This window comes from Peromyscus eremicus, chromosome 4, assembly GCF_949786415.1.
Source record: "Peromyscus eremicus chromosome 4, PerEre_H2_v1, whole genome shotgun sequence".
Taxonomy (NCBI): Eukaryota; Metazoa; Chordata; class Mammalia; order Rodentia; family Cricetidae; genus Peromyscus; species Peromyscus eremicus.
The window spans coordinates 73,500,996-73,524,074 of record NC_081419.1 but is presented as its reverse complement, the minus strand read 5'-3'; positions in this window follow the sequence as shown (position 1 = coordinate 73,524,074).

The window sequence follows — 23,079 nt, the reverse complement described above, 5'->3', positions numbered from 1 at the left end:
TTGGTTTCCCAAATCTCATGATTCCTTCATGCAAAGTTTTCCTCAGGCAGTCCCCTCAGCCACCATCAAGACCAGTCATTTTTCACTCCATCTGAAAAGATCTCTTTGGAAACCTGTTAACTGATAATTGTTCAATCATGTCTTTCGGCTCTGGCACAGCTATTTAAATTTTGATATTGTTTTAGTTTGAAACTGTTGTGTAACAAAATGATTTTATGACAGTGCAGATTATGTGGTCAAAAATTTGAACAAGACATAACAGATATGCGTTAATCCTGCCCTACACTTTCTGAGTCCTCAGCTAAAAAGAATCAAATAGCTTTATATGACCAAATCACCAAATATGTCACTCCTCAGGAAGCTCACTCATTAACAAATCTATCTTCTGGAGCTGGAGTGATCATTATGTATATTTTGATTATCAACAGTTAGTGTCTGCCTCATTATCTAAAGGTCCACAATGCCTATTGGAGACTGAATGGCTGGTTGGGGTGGAAACCACTGTAGTCAGAGTCTGTTTTGCTGTACTGTACTGCTTGAAGCTCCAATGAGCTTGTAATCTTTCTCCTGGAGGCATATCAAAGAATTATTGAGTACATCTTCAAAAGATTCAGGGGTTCAAAACCCAGTGGTTACTGAGCTATTTAATCATTTCTACTGTATTCTGAAAGATCAAAAAAGGCATTTGTAGGATTTTCAATGCTATATGTGAAGAAGAGATGGACTGCTTATTCAGGAACACTTGTGGGCCTTTCTGGGTAACATATTGACCCAGAAGGCCACATAAAAGGGCTCATTAATCAGAACTGTTTCATATATATATATATATGAAAGAAAACCAAAAAGCTGACTCATTAATTGGCAATATACACCAGGTACATTCAACAAAAAAGCAAATACAGTAAAGAGAATTTCTTTGTGAGACATTGTATATAGTTTTAAAAAATAAATGGCAAAACAATTATTTTCTGAGCTTTTGTTTATTTATTAAAAATAACACTAAAGTTTAGCCTTCATTTTTATTTTTACAAAATCATCACAACTGTTGTATAAAAGATTCTGTGTTCTCCATCATATATAAAAAACAAAATTAGTAATGTCAAGCCACTTGCTTAGACACATAGCTAAATTTATTAAAGACAAAAGAGTCTGTATTTGTGTTTTTCTGACACTACAAACAGTGAATCTAAGAACATGTTCTTGACAAGAAATAGTAAATTTGTTCAGGTATGGTGATACCTGCATTTAAATCTGGCAGGCTGTGGGCAAAGTCAGGCAGTTGTGAGTTTGAAACCAGAGAGTAATCTACACTGTCAGTCCCAGGCCATCCATGAAGGGTGAGCTATCCAATGAGACCTTAACTTAAAAAAAAAAAATCACTTTTCTGTTAAAATGTATAAGGTGAGTTGATTTCACCTCTGTGGAAATGTAGCTCTGTCATTAAGACAGATAAAGTCAAGATTACAATGGAAATAAATGGTTTAAATACTAAGAGAATTATACCATAGAACAAGAACTTGATAGAACTATCCTGAGAATTCTGCACTGTACAAAATTGTGTCTTTTAAGAGGCTTAACAAGGTTTTGCTTTAGTGCTTTATTTTCTTTGTGTTTCCCACAGAAATCCCCTTGGAAAACTCCCAACTGACAACTGAAAGAAGGGGAAATTGTGAAATGACAAGACACACTCCAGGCTAGCTGGGGAGCTCAGAGTGTAAACAGGCAAGAAGGGAAGGCAGGCAGCAGCTGGAATTTTAAAAAAAAAAAAAAGCCTGGCAGCTTCCAGACAGAACCAGAACCAGAAAGGCCACAGACATGTATGAGCAGGGAAGCCACGGATGACATGGAGATGATCCCTCCTATTTGGGATATTCCTCATAGTCACACAGTGCTGCAGTCTGACATTTCCACAGCCTCATTTCATCCCCCTGAAACCAGGACCAACTCTACTTAATTAGACAAGAAATGCAAGTAAGCATTGGCTTTTATTTTTCCTAAATGGGAAAGGAGATGCCTTAGATAACAGTTTTGTCATGAAGGCAAGATCAAATTGCTGACCCTCTAATTATATTGGATAAAATAACACCGGATCTTAACTGATGGCCTTCCTAATTCAGGAGCTCAGAAATCAAATTAAAATGGGAGATATTATGCTTATGGGCTAATTTGTCCAGAGTTGATTATATTGGAGGCTTACAAAAGAGCTTTGTGAATAATTACTTTGCATTGTCTACTTCCTCAATATTAGAGCTGATATCATCTATCTAGACTGAATCAAGTCTGATCAATGTCAAATCAATGAAGTGACAGAACCAAGAATAAACTGAGTGTTCAGCCTAGCAGCAACAGACTAAACGTGTCTACACTTCAGAATACTCATGGAGATGCAGCACCATACACGATATCTAGTTACTACAGAATTATACAGTTGTGAAGAATATGTCACCACTTTGAAAGAAACACAATTTTTGTACTATAAATAATATATTATACACATGAGTATCTTCTACACCTTATCCTATCATGGTGATAAGAAGAAAAGAAGTAAGAGTTAACTTGGAGGCGTGTACTAATGTTTAAGTCAATTTAATAATATGGTGTTTTAGAATGGTGTTATATATATGCATATATATATGTATTTAGACAGAGAGATGCATACATGCATACATATACATGCATACACAGTCTTTCTGTTCAAATTCTTTGTCTAATTTTTACTTGAAATAAGGATATACTTGGAGATTACTAAAGACTTATATTCAAATGAAGAGGGGTATAAAATGGCTTTAGGATGTATTATAATTGCATGGATCCATAACCCTATCTTCAGTGTGTTTTGGTGTCATTTACTGATGCCGTCTGTGGTTTTGTTTCTATAAACATAGTGAGGAAGGCATCTTTGGCTCCCCGTTCTTTGCTTTGCTCAAGGAATGATCATGACAGTCTCAGACCTTTGCCCCTGCCCCCCTCCTATTTCTGGTTATCCTATTCTTTAGTCAAATTCTGAAACCAAACATTCTCTACTACCAATTCTAGAAGAAATCAATTATATGTGGATGAAATGGAAATGAGAAGAATCTAAACTTATTCACTTTTTCATATAGCAATATTGAGGCACTAAATTTCTATTAACAGTTGATTGACTCATACCTGCAGCCCCTTTGTTAAGCAAAGATATTCCCAGAATTCCACATGAAATACCTAGGAACGTTCTTTGGCTTCAATATTCTGTCTTCTTAACAATCACACATATCCCTCTCTAGGATGTGATTCCATATTTTAGGTTATTCTTTAAGATACTGTCCAAGGGCCTTATTCTAGGCATTAGAAAGCTCTTCTATGTATTTTGTAAGCCATCAGACTTGAACTCAGATTTGTTTCTAGATGTGTTGAGAAAACATAAAAAATGTCATTATTTTATCAAAACCTTGTGGTGATATTTTATTTGTGTTGAAATGTGGTGATATTTTATTTGTATGTTAATAATGTTTGCCTGGAGATCAGAGAACATAGATAGCCATCCATAAACAAAAGTCAGGTGGTGGTAGCAGATGCCCTTAATCTGATCATATGGCAGGCAAAGTCTCCTGTGTTCAAGGACACAGCCAAGCATGGTGACACATGCCTTTAATCCCAATACCAACCATAGAGACCTGGAGGTCTGTATAGACAGGCAGTGATGAGGTAGTGAGGTGGCTAGGCTAAGAGCCAATGAGAAGGCAGAACAGCAAGGCAATAAAGGCTCAGGTTAGATAGGAAGAGGGTCTCTTGGCAAGCTACGGCGACACAGTGAGCTAAGGTTAGTTTGTGGCTATTGCTCTGATTTCTATGGCTTGCACTCCTGTATTTGGCTCTGAGTTTCTTATTTAATAAGACTGTTTAGAAATTCATCTATACCAAAGTTCATCAGGATGAAAAACAAATCACACAGTTCCAAGTCCAGCATCCAGGTATGACAATGTAGTTGGCTGGGCTCCAAAGAGCTTAGATGGCCCCACTCCTCCACTTCTATAACACATAAATTGTTCTTTAGACCACCTCCACTCCATACTTACAAGTCTTCTTGACTAAAATCCCAAGGCCCTGACATCTCTAATATCCCTGAGCATCCATTGGAAAACCTTTCAGGGTCTCTTTACATAGGTGCCAAACTTTCTCTTTAATGTCTGACCTTAGCTGTTTGTCATGACCACACAATCTTATACACTTCATCGTTTCAAAACCATAAGTACAAAAAAGCTACTGATACTACTGCCAATTTCTCTTGCCAGCTTGGATTATAACTTATTCTTCTTAGAACACAGATATATGTACTCCTGTGTGCTTAGCATGGGGAAATATTTCGTCTTTTAAAGAGCAGGTGTGGTGGTTTGAATTGGTATGTCCCCCATAGATTTGTGTATTTGAATGCTTAACCCATAGGAAATTATAATATTAAGGAATGTGGCCTTGGTGAAGAAGGTGTTACCTTGTAGCAGGAAGTGTGTCACTCTGGGGCTGGGCTTTGACGTCTCATATATGTTCAAGATACACCTGCTACACAATCTCTCCTTCTGTTGCTGGCAGATGTGAAACTATCAGCTACTTCTCCAGCACCATATCTGCCTGCATGACTCCATGATTCCTGCCATGATGACAGTAGACTAGACCTCTGAAACCACCCCTAATTAAAAGTTTCCCTTTATAAGAGTTGCTGTGGTCATGGTGTCTCTTCACAGAAATAGAAACCCTAACTAAGTTACCAAGGAACCTCTATTATTTAGGCTCTCTTCCTTTAAAAGAATTTGAATCCTTACAAGATGGGAACCTCAACCAAGTGCTGAGGTCTTGCCCTCAGGACAACATCCTATTTCTCCTATGCAGTACAGGAAGTTTTTTAATAATAGTGTTAATCTCTTCAATGATTATTATGGATTCCTTGTAACCAGCCTGAATGCCACACTGCCTGAAGTTTCTTCTGCCAAATGAATCAGTCTATTATCTTTAAGTTCAGATATACTTGGATTTGGGGACATAGAAATTGAAGCAATTTTTCTTCTTCTCTTTCTCTCTTTCTGCTTTTCTTTCTTTCTTTTTGTCAAAATATCAAATGAATGATCCCTATCCCAGTTCCTGATAGAGACTTTTCCTCCTCTGAAACCTCATTCATCATGTTTTCCTTGTCCATGTTTTACTCAGCATTACTGTCTTCCAAGCTCCCATTAGAGCATTCCATTGAAACTTCTAGCATTTAGTGGTTTCCTAACAAGAAATGAACAAACAAAATAAAACAAAGCGACAACAACAACAAACACTCCTATATTGCTCCAAGAAGAAGTTGCAGTGGTTTAAAAACCACATGGTTGGGTTCACCACAGAAATGTCTCTAGTTCTCTCTACTGATTTCCATCCTAGTTTTGTTTCTGCTTGGTATGACAAAATGCCCCCAAAAAAAAACAATTTAGGGAAGAAAGAATTTTATTTTGCGTCACAGTACCAGTCTCAAATAGCAGGGGAAGCTACCATTAGAGAAGCTGAAGGAGTAAGCCACTTTATTTCCATAATTGCATACTGAGACCAACAAATACGTACTTGATTAATTACCTCCCTCTTGAGCTGGAGAGATGGCTCAGAGGTTAAGAGTACTGGTTACTCTTCCAGAGATCCTGAGTTCAACTCCCAGTAACCATATGGTGGCTCACAATCATCTATAATGGGATCTGGTGCCCTCTTCTGGTGTGTGTATACATAATAAATAAATAAATCTCTCTCTCTCTTTTTTTTTTTTTAATTAAAACTGCTTGGCCATTAGCTCAGACCTACCACTGACTAGCTCTTACACTTAAATTCAGCCCATTTCTGTTCATCTATATGTCACCACATGTTCCATGGCTTTATCTGTGTATCATTACATGCTGCTCCCTGGACGGCGGGCTGGCATCAACTGACTCAGCCTTCTACTTCCCAGAATTCTCCTTGTCTGTTGATCCCGCCTATACTTCCTGCCTGGCTACTGGCCAATCAGTGTTTTAGTTATCAACCAATCAGAGCAACTCATTCACAGCATACAGAACCTCCCACAGCACCTCCCCTTTTCTGTCTAATCAAAAAGGAAGGGTTTAACTTTAACATAGTAAAATTACATATAACAAAACAGTAATAAAGGAGATTGCCAGATATTCTACAGGACACATGGAGAAGTGATTAAAAAACTCAAGACCTATAGGCTGAAGATGGATGCCCCAACATTACAGAAGAACTTTGGGTGACTGTAGAGGCAGCCAGCTGTCTCTGTCATTCAAGATTTTTGGAAGTTGCTTACAATACTCTTCCTGTTTACTTAGGTAATAGTATATCCTTCTGAGGTTTTCGATGTAGTTGAAGACTAGAGAGTTATAATTTTCCTTGGTTATGATAAAAGATAAATTAGATGTAAAATTTTAGACTCACAAATATAGGATAGGTAGAACATTTTCTTTATTTTTGCCAAGTGCAAATACACTATATATTATAATAAATAAATCTTAAAAAAAAATTAGCTCCCTCTCTCCTTTTCATTAGCCCAGACTACAGCTCAAGACATGTGGAAACTTGCGACAATGGTGAGTCTTCCCCTTGTTAATTATTTCAATTAAGAAAATTCCTCATAGATATGCCTCTAGCCAGCCTGATCTAGACAATCTTCTACTCTTACACCATAACTATTAGGAATGACTTTATTTAATATGTGATCAAGGTCTTTCTATTTAGGTCCAATGAATTTAAGTCAGACCCATGATGGACACCTGAAAACATAAGTCTAATATTCAGAATAAAAGGGTTGAGGTGTATAAAGTATTTGTGTTAATACTAAGCAAGAGTGGGCACAGCAAAGATGAGTCATACCAGGCACCTGCCTGTAGTAAGTAGTAACAAATGCATATTAAGTGTATTATTGATCATTTTATGAAAGCTTCACTGAAGAAGAATAGTGCATTATGTCTATAGCATTTATGTCTGCAAAGATTTCCTTAGAATCTGTACAAGTCTTTTATAAACTCCTAATTTGAATTATATTTATAAAATAAAATTCATAAAAATGTGCAAAAATAAGTGTATTTCAACCCCATTAACTTGTGATTATATTCTTGCTTATATCAAAATGAACTTTAAAATATAAAGTTATCTAACACTTTGCATATTAAAATTTTATTGCAAAATCCTCAATACATTTTAAATATCCATTTGTAGTAATTATGCCTACCATCTGAAATAAGTTAATTAAGTTAAAATAATATAATATAATACATTATACAAGAAATTATCTACATGGTAGTAGGGGATTAGGAATGCAAAGGCTGGTGGAATGAATACAATGCACAGAATGTATGAGAGACTTTAAACTCTAAATGATGTTAAGCTGAAACTACAATTAGCTTCAGCCAATCAGGGAAATCCTAACTATGTATCTGCCTAATTATGCTTAAGGGAATTCAAACATATACGATGCAGTTTGAGTCTAAGTGATCTAAGCTTTGCAGCACTAGGTTCTGCCCATCTATGCCCATTCTCCTTTACTCCATAGACATGGATTCTGTAGGTCTTAACAATTCTGAATATTTAACCTATTAGTTGAATTACTCATAATCAAATCTTTTCAGTTGAAATTATAGATATTTCTAATAATTTTGAAAAATGACCCACTTATATTGCTGAAATTATAATAAATACAAATTGTACCTGTTATGGAATGTCTTGGCAGAGACAAGAAGATTCCTAGGACTTTTTGGCCACCAGTCTAGCTGGAAAATAGCAAAGTTAAGGCTCAGTGAGAGACTCTAAGTCAAGAGAAAATGTCAGAGAGCAACAGAGAATGACATCACACATCCCTTTATGGGCTTTACTCATGTACATATGATTGCACACATCTGCATTTGTGCACATAAATTTATGCAAAAACATTGGTATTTATGTATATACATACAATTAAATTATGAATATAACATAAAATAAATCAGCTAAGTCATCACTTTAAATGCAGATTCTTATAGTGTGGCTTTGCCTACCTAAGGCTCAGATTTGGACAACTGCAAAGTTTATTTGTATGCTTATAAAGGTTCCTGGAGCTTTTATTCTCTTTACTATACCACCCTTATATGTCACTGATAAGTGTCCACATGATTGAAAGAGCTGCAAGACATTGTGGGATAACTATACATAATTCAAAAAGAAGAAAATATTAAGGATGTGTTATAGCAGAGCTACTGTGTGTGTACCCAGTTACTATAGAGCTCATTATGTATATATATAGTATATACATCAATGTAGGGATCTCTTTAGTGACATATATTTGGCAAGATTGCTGTATCAAAAATTTTTTCCCTTATTTATAATGGATACAATTTGATTCTAACACAAATATTTGCTTCTGGACCTCAAGAATGTATGTACATTTCAAGGCACTCTTCTTTTTCTGTGCCATTCTCATGGACATTTTGATAACTCTAAGTCCAAATACAGATAATTCTGTATGTCACATCCCAAATGCAATTTAAAAGCCACAATACTTAAAGCCTTTTATGCCATTATAACAAATGCATTCTATTCTCATTATCCCTTCCAAGTCTCACATTAACTTTTACCAGACATGTATATTTCAAATATAGCTACAGCAAAGAGCTAGACAATCATCAGCAGAGAGGATGAGCAAGCTTATTCATGATTAATTGGCCTTTTTTAATCTGGGCTCTCCATTGGAAGCCTCTGATACTGACAGTTTGAAGAGATAAATAGGACAAGAGTGGTCATTACACAGAGATATGCCCAAGCACATTAGAGTATTCTTGTCTTCTCTTTCAATTTACATAATTTCCAAATGTGCTAAGAATGGAAAGTATTGTTAGTTGATGACAGTTTCTACTACGGAACAATCAGCATCACAAAACACAGTTTGGCTTAACCGGAGCTGAGAAAGTGATTGCTATAAAGTTTTTGCAGTTCTTTTCTTTGTAAAGTTTTCTTTTGAACACAGCAGCTGTTTCTATCAGCCACATCAGGCACATTTAAAAGTGACCTAAGCAAGAAATAGGAGGAGGAAGTAAAGGAAGCATAGTTTGGGAAGCATAGAGGGTAGGGTCAATGAAATCAACAAATATAAGAGGTTTTGGTTTTTTTGCTTGAAAGTGGAGTAAGAGAGGAAGAATAAGGGAACAGAGGAAGGGATGAGGAGAGAAGAATGAACAGGAGTATAAGTGTAGAAAGAATAAGGGAATGGACAGATGTAAGAGACTGACAGTGAGTAGAAAGGAAGATAAGACAGAGTGCAGGGAGAAGAAAGGCGGTCAGGAAGGCACAAGGCAAAGGGAAGCCAGATCCCTGGCAACAATAGATCCTTACAATTCTTCAATTCCAGAGACAGTTAATGGGTGAAAAGGTATTAAACACAATATGGCCCTGTTTGTTAATATTATTGAGTGAAATGTGAGTCTTTTAAATAGACATGTCTCTTTCTTTCTTTGTTATTTTGTTTACTTGTTTTGTTTTTATATCCCAGCCAAAGTTTCCCTTCCTCCCCTCCTTCAAGCTCCTCTGCCACCACCTCTCCTGCCCTCCACCCCAAATCCACTCCTCCTCTTCAGTTTCTCTTCAGTTACAGGCAGGCCTCCCATGAATATCAGCCAGCTATGGTATATCAAGCTGCAAGGTACCTGTGAGACTATGTACCTCCTCTTCTATTGAGGCTGTATGACACAATCTAGTAGGAGGAATAGGTCCTAAGAGCAGACAACAGAGTCAAGGACATCCCCTGATCCCACTGTTAGGAGTCACACAAGAAGACCAAGTTATACAACTGTAACATATATGCAGAGGGTGTAGATTAGTCCCACGCAAGGTTCGATGGTTGTCGGTTCGGTCTCTGAGAACCCCTATGAGGCCAAGTGAGTTGGATCTGTGGGTTTCCTTGGGGTGCCCTTGATCCCACTGGTTCCTATAACCCTTCCTCCCCCTCTTCTGCAGGGTTCATCAAGCTCTGCCTAATGTTTGGCTGTGAGTGAAGCCCACTTGATCCTGATGGATTATCTTTTTTCTGTCTTCTTGGATTCAATTTAAGAGCATTTTATTGAGTATTTTTGCATCTATGCTCATGAGGGGAATTGGTATATAACTCTCTTACTTTGATTTTTTTTTTAGTAGTTTTAGTATCAGGGTGACTGTGGCCACACAAAATGAATTTGGCAATATTCCCTCTGTTTCTATTTTGTGCAATAATTTGAGGAATATTGGTATTAGCTCTTTTTTAAGGTCTGCTGGAATTCTGAGCTAAAACATCTTCCCCTGAGCTGCTTTTATTTGGGTGATTTTAGTGACTACTTCTATTTCCTTGGGAGATATGACTCTATTTATGGTTTTTATCTGATCTTGATTTAATTTTAGTAAGTGGCATCTAGCTAGAAAATTGTCCATTTCTTTTAGATTTTCCAATTTTCTGGAGTACAGTTTTTGAAATATGACATAGCAATTCTTTGGATTTCCTTGGTGTCTGTTGTTATGTCCCCTTTTTCATTTCTGTTTTTGATAATTTGGATATTCTTTTCTTTGCCTTTTAGTTAGTTTGGCTAAGGGTTTATCAATCTTGTTGGTTTTCTCTAAGAAACAACTCTTTATTTTACTGATTTTTGCCTTTTTCTCTTTGTTTCTATTTTATTGATTTCAGCCCTGAGTTTGATTATTTCCTACCATCTATTCCTCTTTGGTGTGTCTGCTTATTTTTGTTCTGGAGCTTTCAGGTGTGCTGCTAAGTCACTGATATGAGAATTCTCTAATTTATTTGTTCAGGCCCTTAGTGTCGGGAACGTTCCTCCTAGCACTGCTTCCATTGTATCCCATATGTTTGGATATGTTGGCATTCATTTATATTGAATTCTAGGAAGTCTTTAACTTCTTTCTTTATGTCTTCTTTAATGCAGTGGTAATTCAGTTGAGAGTTGTTCAGTTTCCATGAGTTTTTATGCTTTCTGTTGTTGTTGAAAGCCAACTTTAATCCATGATGGTCTGATAGGATGCATGGGGTTATTTCAATTTTCTTGTATCTGTTGAGACATGCTTTGAGACTAAGTATGTGGTCAATGTTTGAGAAGGTTCCTGAGGTGCTGAGAAATAAATATATTATTTCATTTGGGAGTGAAATGTCCTGTAGAACATACCTCTCAATATCAATGAACTTAATTCACCAGTAAAAAGACATAGGATAACAGAATGGATGCAAAAACAAGATCCATCCTTCTGTTCCATACAAGAGACACATCTCAACATCAAAGATAAACATTACCTCAGAACAAATTAGAAAAAAAAAATTCCAATCAATGAACCTAACAAACAAGCTGGTATAGCTATCCTACTATCTAACAAAATAGACTTTAAACCAAAATTAATCAGAAGAGATGCAGGAGGACATTTTACACTCATTAAAGGAAACAGTCTACCAAAACGGCCATCTCATCTATGCCCCAAATGCAAGGGCATTGTGAAAGAAAGTTTACTAAATCTTAAATCATACATCAAACCCCACATATTAATAGTGGGAGACTGCAACACCTGGCTCTCACCTATGGACAGGTCATCCATACAAAATCTAAATAGAGGATTAAGGAAAATAACAGATGTTATGACTCAAATGGACCTAAAAGATATTTACAGATATGTGCATTTTATATGCAACTTGATAGAAACAATATATCAGAATTTTTTATGTTTGACTAAGTAAGCAACAAGCTATTCCCAAGTAGGAATAGCTCCACACATCTTGTCTCTTCAAGCATTTTAAACCTCAATATACCAAGGACTTTACAGCTCTCCCTCTTTCAAAGTTTTCTATCAGTGTCTGCATAGATAGCCCATAAAGTATTGATTATTATAGGTGTTTATCAAAGTTTCAGAAAATGACTTAACCATATATACCCAGACATGCATACTCATGTGCACACATACACATACAGGAAGATGTGCTTAAGTACAATGGTTCATCCATAACATGAAAAGCTCAGTGAAATGAGCATCCATGTTCAAGTATGAAATATCTATATTCAATCTGGAGTTGTTGTATGTGGGAACTTGAAAGAACAAGGGTGTTGTTCTACTGTTATTCAATCAGTGAAATAGAATCAATATCACAAATTTCTGAGGTGTTATGGAGACTCGATACTATAGTGTCAGCTGAGCTCACAGCCCCAGTCTTGGTTGTCTGGATTTCCTTCTCTGCATGAATTGTGATTGCCTGTCATCTTTGTGGAGTTACTTAATGCAGATACATTTGTTAAACAACATTCTAAGCTCAGGTAACTGTATGAGGTGTTAGGAAACAGATTTTCTTATTTCACACATATAAATACTATTCTAAGACAATGCAGGGTTTAGTAAAATATTCTTTATATTTTAGGAATTTCTCAACTAAACAAAAACCTGCTGTTTCTTCCCATGATGGGGAAAATGTGCAGACCTACATTACATAAAAGATGCCACTTAATTTGAATGCATGAATGCATGCATATAAATACTGGAATGATGAACAAACACAAATCTTTTCTGGGCAAGACCTTTATATTAGACACAAGCATATGTATTATATATTATATATACTATACTTTGTAAAACATCCCACAATACCATTGATAAAATATTCATGTATAAAGGTCCATATTTTGCTAAAATATTATTTTACTAATTCTATTTGAATCTCAAAACTGGACAGTTTTGACATAAACTCTACTAGACAGTTATATCAGAATTTGAAATTGTGAAATACAATAAAGTACAATAAGAGATTTTTCTTTTTTTTGTGATAGGTATCTTTGTGTAGCCCTGGCTGTCCTGGTACTCCCTCTGTAGACCAGGCTGGCCTCAAACTCACAGAGATCTTCCTGACTCTGCCCCCCAAGTGCTAGGATTAAAGGCGTGTACCAACACTGCCCAGGTAGAGATTTTTAATCCTTTACTAATTATTACCAAAGTGCAATTTTTCCTACCTTCTTTTACTAAGTCATAAAATAAACAAGTTTTGTGAATTTTTTAAGTTTGATTGGAACTGACATATGTTCCATTGGGATAGGAAAGAAATAAACACAGAAAAATGGAATATTTGTTGGAAAGTCTAAGAGGAAAGTGGTTTCTGGAGCATAATGTTCTGTATTATGTAGGGACAAATGCAGCTTGACCGTTATCTCTCTGAGTCCTGCCAAGCCCTTGCAGTCCCTTAGCCCACTTATAAAATAAACATACAGACGCTTATATTATTTAAACTGCTTGGCCATTAGCTCAGGCCTATCATTGTCTAGCTCTTACTCTTATATTCAGCCCATTACTATTGATCTATACTTTGCCACGTGGCTCGTGGCTTACTGGTACCTTACATCTTCCTTGTCCTGGCTGCAGCTGTAGTCTTTTTCTTGCCTTCCTCTTCCCTCAATTCTCCTCTCTGTTAGTCCCGCCTATACTTCCTGCCTGGCTATTGGGCAATCAGTGTTTTATTTATTAACCAATCAGAGCAACACATTTGCCATACAGAACATCCCACAGCAGACACATACTATAAAATCAAGACAAAAAAAGTAGAGAACTGCTGTAGCAAATTTACAGTGTCAGCAGCACATTTATTATTATTGTTTTCTTAGTTCTTAAGAATTTCATATACATGTTTTGATCATATTCAGTCCCACCCAACTCCTCCAGATCCACTTGCCTTCTCTATCTATTCAGTTTTGTGCCCTACATTTTTTTAGTCTTTCAAAATCAGTTTGTGCTACCCAAGCTATGGAGCTATTGACAAATGGTGAGTTCTGTGGGCTCTCATCACATGGTTTTGCCACTAGAGTCTTAAATTCCTCACACAAATTCCAGATTTCATTTCTAGAAGGTTTGCTAGTGATTTCATTGCATTACTGCTGAATTTGAAAATAACAGCAGCTATATTATCATAAGAAACAAAAAAGTGACGATAATGTAAATTTAAAAATTTGTTAAAACGTAAGTGTTAAAATGTCTGCTAAAATAACACCTACTTTAAAATGATTTCATGAAAATGACTATCAACCGATATATATATACACATGCAAGCATGCACATACGTATCTGTTTATTTTTGAAAGCATGGCATTATGCATCTCAAACTCATTGCATACCAACAGACCACCTTGAACTTTCAGTTCCTATCATTCCACCTCCTGAGTGAATCAGCCACTCTCTTGTGGAAGACCATACATCTGAGAATAATTGTATGTCACCACTGCATTAAAAAAAAATTGTTTATATGACTGGGACTGGGACTCAATTGTTAGAGTACTTGCTTTCCTAGAAAAAGAGAGACTTTAATCCTTAAAAGGACATCAGCTTAATGTTGCTTTCCGTGACTATGATTCCAGCACTCAGGAGGTGGAATGATAGGAACTGAAAGTTCAAGGTGGTCTGCTGGTATGCAATGAGTTTGAGATGCATAATGCCATGCTTTCAAAAATAAACAAATACATATGTGCATGTTTGCATGTATATATATATATATATATATATATATATATATATATATATATATAGGTTGATAGTCATTTTCATGAAATCATTTTAAAGTAGGTGTTATTTTAGCAGACATTTTAACACTTACGTTTTAACAAATTTTTAAATTTACATTATCGTCACTTTTTTGTTTCTTATGATAATATAGCTGCTGTTATTTTCAAATTCAGCGGTAATGCAATGAAATCACTAGCAAACCTTCTAGAAATGAAATCTGGAATTTGTGTGAGGAATTTAAGACTCTAGTGGCAAAACCATGTGATGAGAGCCCACAGAACTCCTGTTTCTGTTGTGCACTGTTAAAAGAACGGAACTGCCTGAAGAATTAAGGCCGTCTTTGCTATAAAGCTACCTGAGACATCAGCAGCCTAACAGTTCTTATTTGCAAAAAACATTCACACTTCCTCTTTTAGAACAAGTATGTAATCTTAACAGCACTGAAATTTAATTTTGCTATTAAATTTAAAATGTAAAGATTTAAATAAAAATAAACAAAACAATGACATATTTAAATCTGAAGATAAAAATATACTGTTACAGTAAATTCCTAGCACAAAACATTATGCTTCATCTTCTTACTGCTAAACTGACACCTTTATTAATAATAATAAATAATAAATAAATGTGTGTGTTTATGTATGTATGTGTGTGTGTTATTGTACACACTATGGCTTGACATTAGTCACCTAAAATAATTGTAATCAGAATCGCTGTACAATTTTGAATCTCAAAAATCTAACTATTCATTTTTTAAAGGTGAAGTTCAATTATTTTCACTGAGTAAAAATAATTTATATCAATTTTTCTGTGCATGCTCCAGTTTTGAAATTTCTGTTCTATGCTGGATGCTAGGTCTGTCTTGAATTTAAGATTTAAAAATGAATCATAACCATCAAAACTCTATTGTTACAGGAGATGAGAAGTATAATGAATTCCAGCATTTCTTTTGATTTTCACAGTGTTAAATAAATTCTAATAATTTCTAGCTTTCTCTTCCTGTTTTTACTGTTTCTTCATTTTCTCTCTTTGTGTAGTGGTCTATTATGGTAATCACTACCTCAGAACATTAATTATAAAATTTTCTTCTAAATTCCAAGATCTTCACTGATATTTTGGTTGATTTAACCAAAGTTGAGCTTAATAATGATCAATTGGATGAGAATAAGATTATGCAAATTAAAGTCTAGCTTCATGGAGGAAGCAACTTCCCATTATATCATAGCAATAATAACTTACATGGAAACCCATAATCACACCACCTTATTTGTGCTTGCTACTGTCCTAGTGTTTTGCATAGACATTTCTGATAAGTCGATAACAGTGTTATTTTATACATCTTCTGTACTAGATAAAAGATACCAAAGGTATATTGAGAGAATTCGCCAAAGTTATCAGATCTGAAATTTAAACACTAGAAGGACCCTTGGCCTTTTTCATCATCCATTATGACATGAGAAACTTGGAGGAAATGTCATGATAGTGCTGGTGCAAATGAAACCCATTCAATTTCAGCCTCACAAATAAGGATAAGCAGCTTCATGCAGTAAAGGAGACCCACATAATCAGGTAAAAATCACTCTAATCTACAAATCAGAAGCTCAACAAAATCAAGTCTGTTTAAATGTCTCACTGTAATACAGGTTATCAGTGGAGTACTAAATTTTATTCTCCTATGAACAATATAAAATTACAGGAATGAGAGGCTGAGAGTAGAGTTCAAGTGGTAGACAAAATCTGTTTCACATACAATAGAACCCCAGGCTCAGTCTTTAGTACTGCAACACATACTAGTACTGCAACACACACACATACACACACACACACACACACACACACACACACTCACACACAATGTGGAAAAGTAAAATTTTATAATATCATAAAGAAAAATTAAGTGCAATTACCAAGCACAGTGTATAGAAGTTGTTTAGATATTGATTTGAATAAATCAAATACATAATAAACTCTGAGTCAATAGAGCAAAGTTAAACAAACTTTGTTAGATGTTGCTTCAGAATAAGGTTAACTTTGAAAATAATCTGTTTGTTACCAAAAAAAGAAAAAAATAAAAGAAAGGTAAATAGTTCTGGTCAGTGTATAGGCCTTTATGAAAAAAATAGTGTTTAAAAATAAAAAGTATCATGCTCTAGATGTTTGAAAATATCCCCTCATTAAACAAAATGGACTGTTTGGATGTAGACTACATGAATCAAGCAGAGGAAAAGCTGGTTCTTGTTGAAGTTTAAATAGGGTACAGATTTAATTATACTGATATTTCTATACTGTGTATTTTTGCTAGTATTATTTGCTATAAGACTTAATATCCCCAGAGAGATCTCACACAAAACTGCTAATCATTCAAATTTAGGGAAGCCTACAGTGAAAATTGTTATTGTACCAATATTTCATATGAGCAAGTTTCTTCATGCCAATATCAAGCTAAATCACGTAATTTATAAATCAGCAGTTCTTTGGAATTAACAGCAATATTTGCACTAACTGCCAAAATGAGTATAAATTTATGTTCATAGCTATATTTTGAAAATTTGAATGTATTCAACCTGAGGTTGATTTGTAAATTTATTCCAATTATAAATAATCTCATATTTTATAATTGTTCAATTATAGGATTTGACACAGAACATTGATATGTTCTACATTTTTTCTATGTGAAACTATCTAAAATACTTACTTCGGCAAAAATAATTATTTAATTCTGTTCTTTGCCCAAGATTTTTGTTTGACAATGAAATGCTTATCATTCTTTCTTGACAATGAAATCTTATCTCTATGACTGGAAAGGAGCATGCACACAGAAACACATACACACCCAAACTCACACACATCCACGCACACATATGCACATGTTTATGCACATGCATGTGCACTTGTAGATAAACTCTTCATATAAATGCATGGGGGTGATACATGTTTTTCAGAATCACTTAACTATGCTATAAATATAATTTAAACTAATAAATTAGGAGAAACTATTATTTATTACATCAATAAATTTCATCATATAAATTAGTGTATCTTCACTTTTTCATGAAAACAATTAAAGCACAAGTCTTTGTCTTTCAAGATTTAATGACACTGGAGAAATTTTTCTATTTATGAAGTTTTTATGTATATGATATTCAAGTGATGTCTGTGTCCATATGTGATTGAGGGGCATATGTAGCATGGAGGACCATTTTGCATGGCAGACTGGCTGTCTATAAATTTCTGGAAATTCTTCTTTATCTGTCTCAATGTCACTGTAGGAAGCCTGGGATTATAGATAAGTGCTACTGTACCCAGTTTTACATTGTCTGTGTGGATTTTAACACAGTTACATATACTCACAAGGCAGGTAATTAACCCACTAAGCCATCTCCTCAAGCTGCATATTTCTTATTTTATTAATATATAAAAACAAACAAGACATCAATCTGTGAGTATAGCAGAATATCATTAAGAATCATTTCATCTGAAATAGCAAGCACTGGGCCTGTATGGTCTGCACTAGGTCCTCTAGGTGTATGTTGTGGCTGTTAAAACTTGATGCTTTTGTGGGATTCCTAGGAGTGGAAGTGGGTGTTTCTCAGACTCCTTTGCCTGTTATAGGGGCTCCTTGCCTCCTATTGGGTTGTCTTGTCCAGCCTCAATAGGAAGGCTTTTGACTTGTTTTATTGTATCATGTTCTGTCCTGTGTGGCTGTCTTATCTTGGAGACCGACTCTTTACTACAGAGGAAACAGACAGGAAGTAGATCAGGAAGAGGGAAGTTGGTGGAAGCTGGGAGGAGGGGAGAGGGAAAACTGTGGTTAGGATTTATTTTATGAGAGAATAATATATTTTCAATAACACTTATACATGTACTAAATCTATAAGTATCTGATGTAATATTATATACTGACCTATTAGAGTTCCAAGTTTTATGATATTTGTAGTGACATAAAAATTATTTTGACAATTACATTCTATTCTTACATGGGTAATAGATTTAAATACCATCTAAGGTTTCAACATAATATTTAAAAAATAAGAAGGAATAAATATTAAAAGCAGAAAAACAAAATAGGCAATGTCATGAATGATAATCTATCAATTTTGTTTTTATATCACTTGAGGTATGTGATATTTTTCCTGTCATTAAGCCAATTGTTTATAAATGTTCATACAATACTGATACAATCAATTAAAACCTAGGAACTTGCATCAGGATCATTTTTAAATATCGTTCCCTTACCAAAGGAAAAGAAAAGCAGTGGTTTCACCTCCTATTGTTTCATCTCTCTATGTGGAATAATATAAGAGAAGAATGTATCATCACCAGTGTGATGCAACACCTGACTTCAGACTAATGAATTCCAGCCTTATGGGACTTGTTTATTGAGCACCAAGGATCTATTGCCTACTCCATATATGTTCCCCTGTCTTCTGGAACATTGATCACTGCTCACTTTTACTCCAAAGAGTTAGAATTACATTTTCTACTGCCTCCTTGATTACAATGAATATTTTAATCTACCAATTTAATTCAAATGTTTATTAAACTCTTTCTGGGGAAAGAAAATTAAATTATTTCAGAACAACAAGACCCTTATTAGTACACCAGTAAGCATGTAATGTTTATTACAGCTCAGAGATTCAGCAAATGCCTTTTAACTGAACTTATTTTGTACCTGTCTCCTAGCAATTTTGTTAACTTCAGTAATAATAAACAATTAGGCATTTAGTTGGATTGAGATGAGCATCTGTGAGTGATAGATACATTAGCTATTTATGAATATGAAAAACAAAATAAGGGAATGGAAATGGGTTAATGGAAATGGTCACCACTGTTAGCAGTCTCTTTCATTCCTATGGAATTACAGAACATTAATCTGTATTGTCAATGACCTCCAAATTTCCATGTTTTGTCAAGAATTATTTTTCTGAGCTAGAGATGTTGAAATATCTTTTTCATGTCATATAAGCATCTTCAGATTTACACACAAAAACAACAGTAAAATACTCTTTTGACATGTACATTTAAAAAAATAAAGAAGAGGGATTGAATGAACATCACTCAAATTGTATAACTGAAAATCTTGTTAATTTCCCTTCATTTCTTTCATTCCACTAAATATCTAGTATACAATTAAGGACTACTGACTTAATCTTGAAAGGACATTCTGAACATAATGGCTAAGTAGCCTCTTTCTTTTTCCTTCCTAGCTTACAAATTGATATTGAAGTCATGCATGGCCTTTACAAAAAAAAAAACAAAAACAAAAAGATAGAGGATAATATTGACAGTCACCAAGGCCATCCTGTCCAATTTACAATGAACATGGACTCATCGATGTCAGCCTATTAGCTTTTGAAAGACTAGCCCTATGCTATGGCATTGTTCTTACTCCCTATACATTAGGTTCACTGCCCCTTATTGGAACTCAGGCACATTCAGTCTGTTCAGTACTCTGTCCTGTCTAGCTCTCACTGCTCTTGAAATATTCTCCCTTTAAATGACTTAAAAGGTGTTCCTTATTATTGACCAAATGTTAGGTTTACTTTACTCAAAGATAACCCTAAAGTACTCACCAAGCCACTGCTTTTCCAGCATCTTCTGATTATATTCTTCTACATCTGACATTTAAATTTTCTTTTTTCCTCTTCACTTATTAGGACTCACTTTCCCCTACCCCACTAATAGAAATCAAGGTCTAAGCTTGGCTTGGTGACACAAACTAGAAATCTGGAAACTGAGGCAGAAGCATTATTGTGAATCAGAGTTCAGCCTGGGCTATGCAATATGTTTTAGGGTAGCCTAGCAAACAAAGTTCTGCCTTGGAAGAAAAATATATATATATAATTATAAAAAGGTATTCTGTTTCTCTATGTGCATAAACAAAGACTTTTTAATATCATCTCCTTAATCTGCATTATCTATAACACAGTCAATATATGATTTTAAAATGAATTGCAATAACACTATTGATAAAGCATTAATGTATACTATTATGTGGATGTATTAAGTCTTTGAAATACACCAAATATGTATCATCTCCAAAGATAGAAAACTGATGTGTGTCTAATGAACTGCAAAATCATTCAAATTACTTTTATGATATTCTTTTGCAGTATTATGCATAAATGCATAATAAATCAGCAAATACTCTGTATACAACAGTATATTTTGTGAAAATTTTCACACAATTTGTTGAAGTAAATATTCAGATATTTGATTAGTTCACATTAAGGAACTTACTAAAATTTTGTCATTTTTGAGAGAGAGGTCTGCTTTGTTTGTTACCAGTAACATGTACTTCTCTCTAGGAAAAACAAACAATGCCATTCTATGCATTTACCTTGGTTTTGGGATAGGATGGAAAAAAGAAAAAATATACTCTAATTTTATATAGTAACAAGTAAATAAAAAATTATATTGCATTTGTAGTAATACAAAATACAAAACTAGAAATAAGATTTATAAATAATACATAGGATTTCCATGCAGAAGTATATGATTTTTTATAAACTGAAAGATTAATGTGTTCAACTTGTTAGCTAGAAAACAATAATTTAAGTGAAATATGAATATAAATTTTGGAGACTGACATTTCATTTATTTAATTTATATCATGTGATTTTTATTTATTATTTTTCATTATAATAGGATTATTATTTTTCAGAAGAGTTGAAAGTTATTATATTTACATTTTTGTTCTTATATTATTTCTATGAATGACAGTGAGAAATTCAAATGCTCAATTTTGACATGAGCCACTAAATTAGGAAAATAAAAATTTATTTAAATCACAAATTGAAATTATTTGCAATAAATATAGCTAAAAAAATCCATGTGTATAAACCATTTCTCTAAAATGTGCAAACACACACACACACACACACACACATACACATACATATATTACACAAAACAATTACATAGAATTAGAAGGAATGGAAGTATTCTGTAGAAAATGGATAAATTTTAAATAGTATTTTATAAAAAAAATTGTTTACAGTTTATAGCTAGAAAAAATCAAGTATACAACAGAAAATTGAAATAACCAGAGATGATCAGTAAGAAATGGATAAAATAGGTATTTTATGCAATACATCAGTGCAAGGAAAATTAAAAAATGAAAACATAAAGTACTCATAGACTTCATGTTGATAACATGGAAAACAATGTTTAGTGAAGAATGAAAATGTCAGCTCAAAAATTAGCAAAATTAAGCAGCTATTCTTTAATTAGTTGCCCAAAATGATATTCTTGTTAGGTATTTTGATTTTTTTAATTATTTTTTGCTTTGCTACAAATTTTATAGTGTAAATACTTCTACCCTGACCTCTCTCTAGCTACTGTTAAGTCAGTTCTGAATGTGAAGTGAGAGAATATCAATATCCATCTATTTGCAGCCATTACTTGATGGCTTAAGCATTATGTGCACATGGGTGTTAAAGCTCAGCTTGTTTCTTGCCTACTTTTTCTTAAATTGTCCTGTCTATCTTCTGCCTCTGGGTTTTCACCTTTCTCTATTTCTGTTTACCATTTCTTTCTCTTTTTTTTTTGATTAAGAAAATTTTTTTTATTCATTTTACACACCAAAGATTTCCCTCTTCCCTCCTCCTACTCCTCCAGCCTCCCCCTCCCAAACCACATAGGACAAAACAACATCCTACAAAGTGGGAAATGATCCTCACAACCCCGATCTCCAAAATATATAAAGAATTCAAGAAACTAGACATCAAAATACCAAACTATCCAATTAAAAAATGGGCTACAGAGCTAAACAAAGAATTCTCAACAGAAGAATCTCAAATGGCTGAAAGACATTTAAGGAATTGCTCAACATTCTTAGTCATCAGGGAAATGCAAATCAAAACGACTGAGATACCATCTTATACCTGTTTATCTTTTCTTACCTTCTTATTCCATGTCTGGCTGTGTGAGTGGGTGACTGGTCTCTTTTTTTCTCACTCCTTCATGTTTCCAGATTTCTCCTCCTATTTATTCTTACTGCTGGTCAACCCCATCTATCCTTTCTCCTGCCCACCTATTAGCCATTCAACTCTCTATTAGACCAATCAGGTATTTTAGACAGGCAAAGTAACACAGCTTCACAGAGTGCAGCATAAAATAATGCATCATGAATCAAATGTTCCACAGCATAAACAAATATAACATACCTTAAAATAATATTCAACAAACCCACAGCTCCAGAGAGGCTAGCTAGCAGGGAAAGACTCTAGGAGGGACACACGGATGGGCCATTGAATGAGAAGTGAAGGAGATCTACATGAGTGGACTGGGAGTGGGGGGTGGTGGCAGAGGGTGAGAAGTGGGGCATGAGAACATAGGGAAATGGGAGGGTCGAGCTGGAACAAGGACAGAGTGGGAGGACAGGGAGGGAGATACCATGATAGATGAGGACATCATGGGAATAGGAAGAGGCAGGGTGCTGGGGAGAGTCTGAGGAATCCACAAGGATGACCCCACCTTGGACTGCTGGCAGTGGTCCAGAGGGTGCCTGGACTTGTCTAATCTGGTGACCAGTCTAGTGAATACCTTAACCTTTATCAT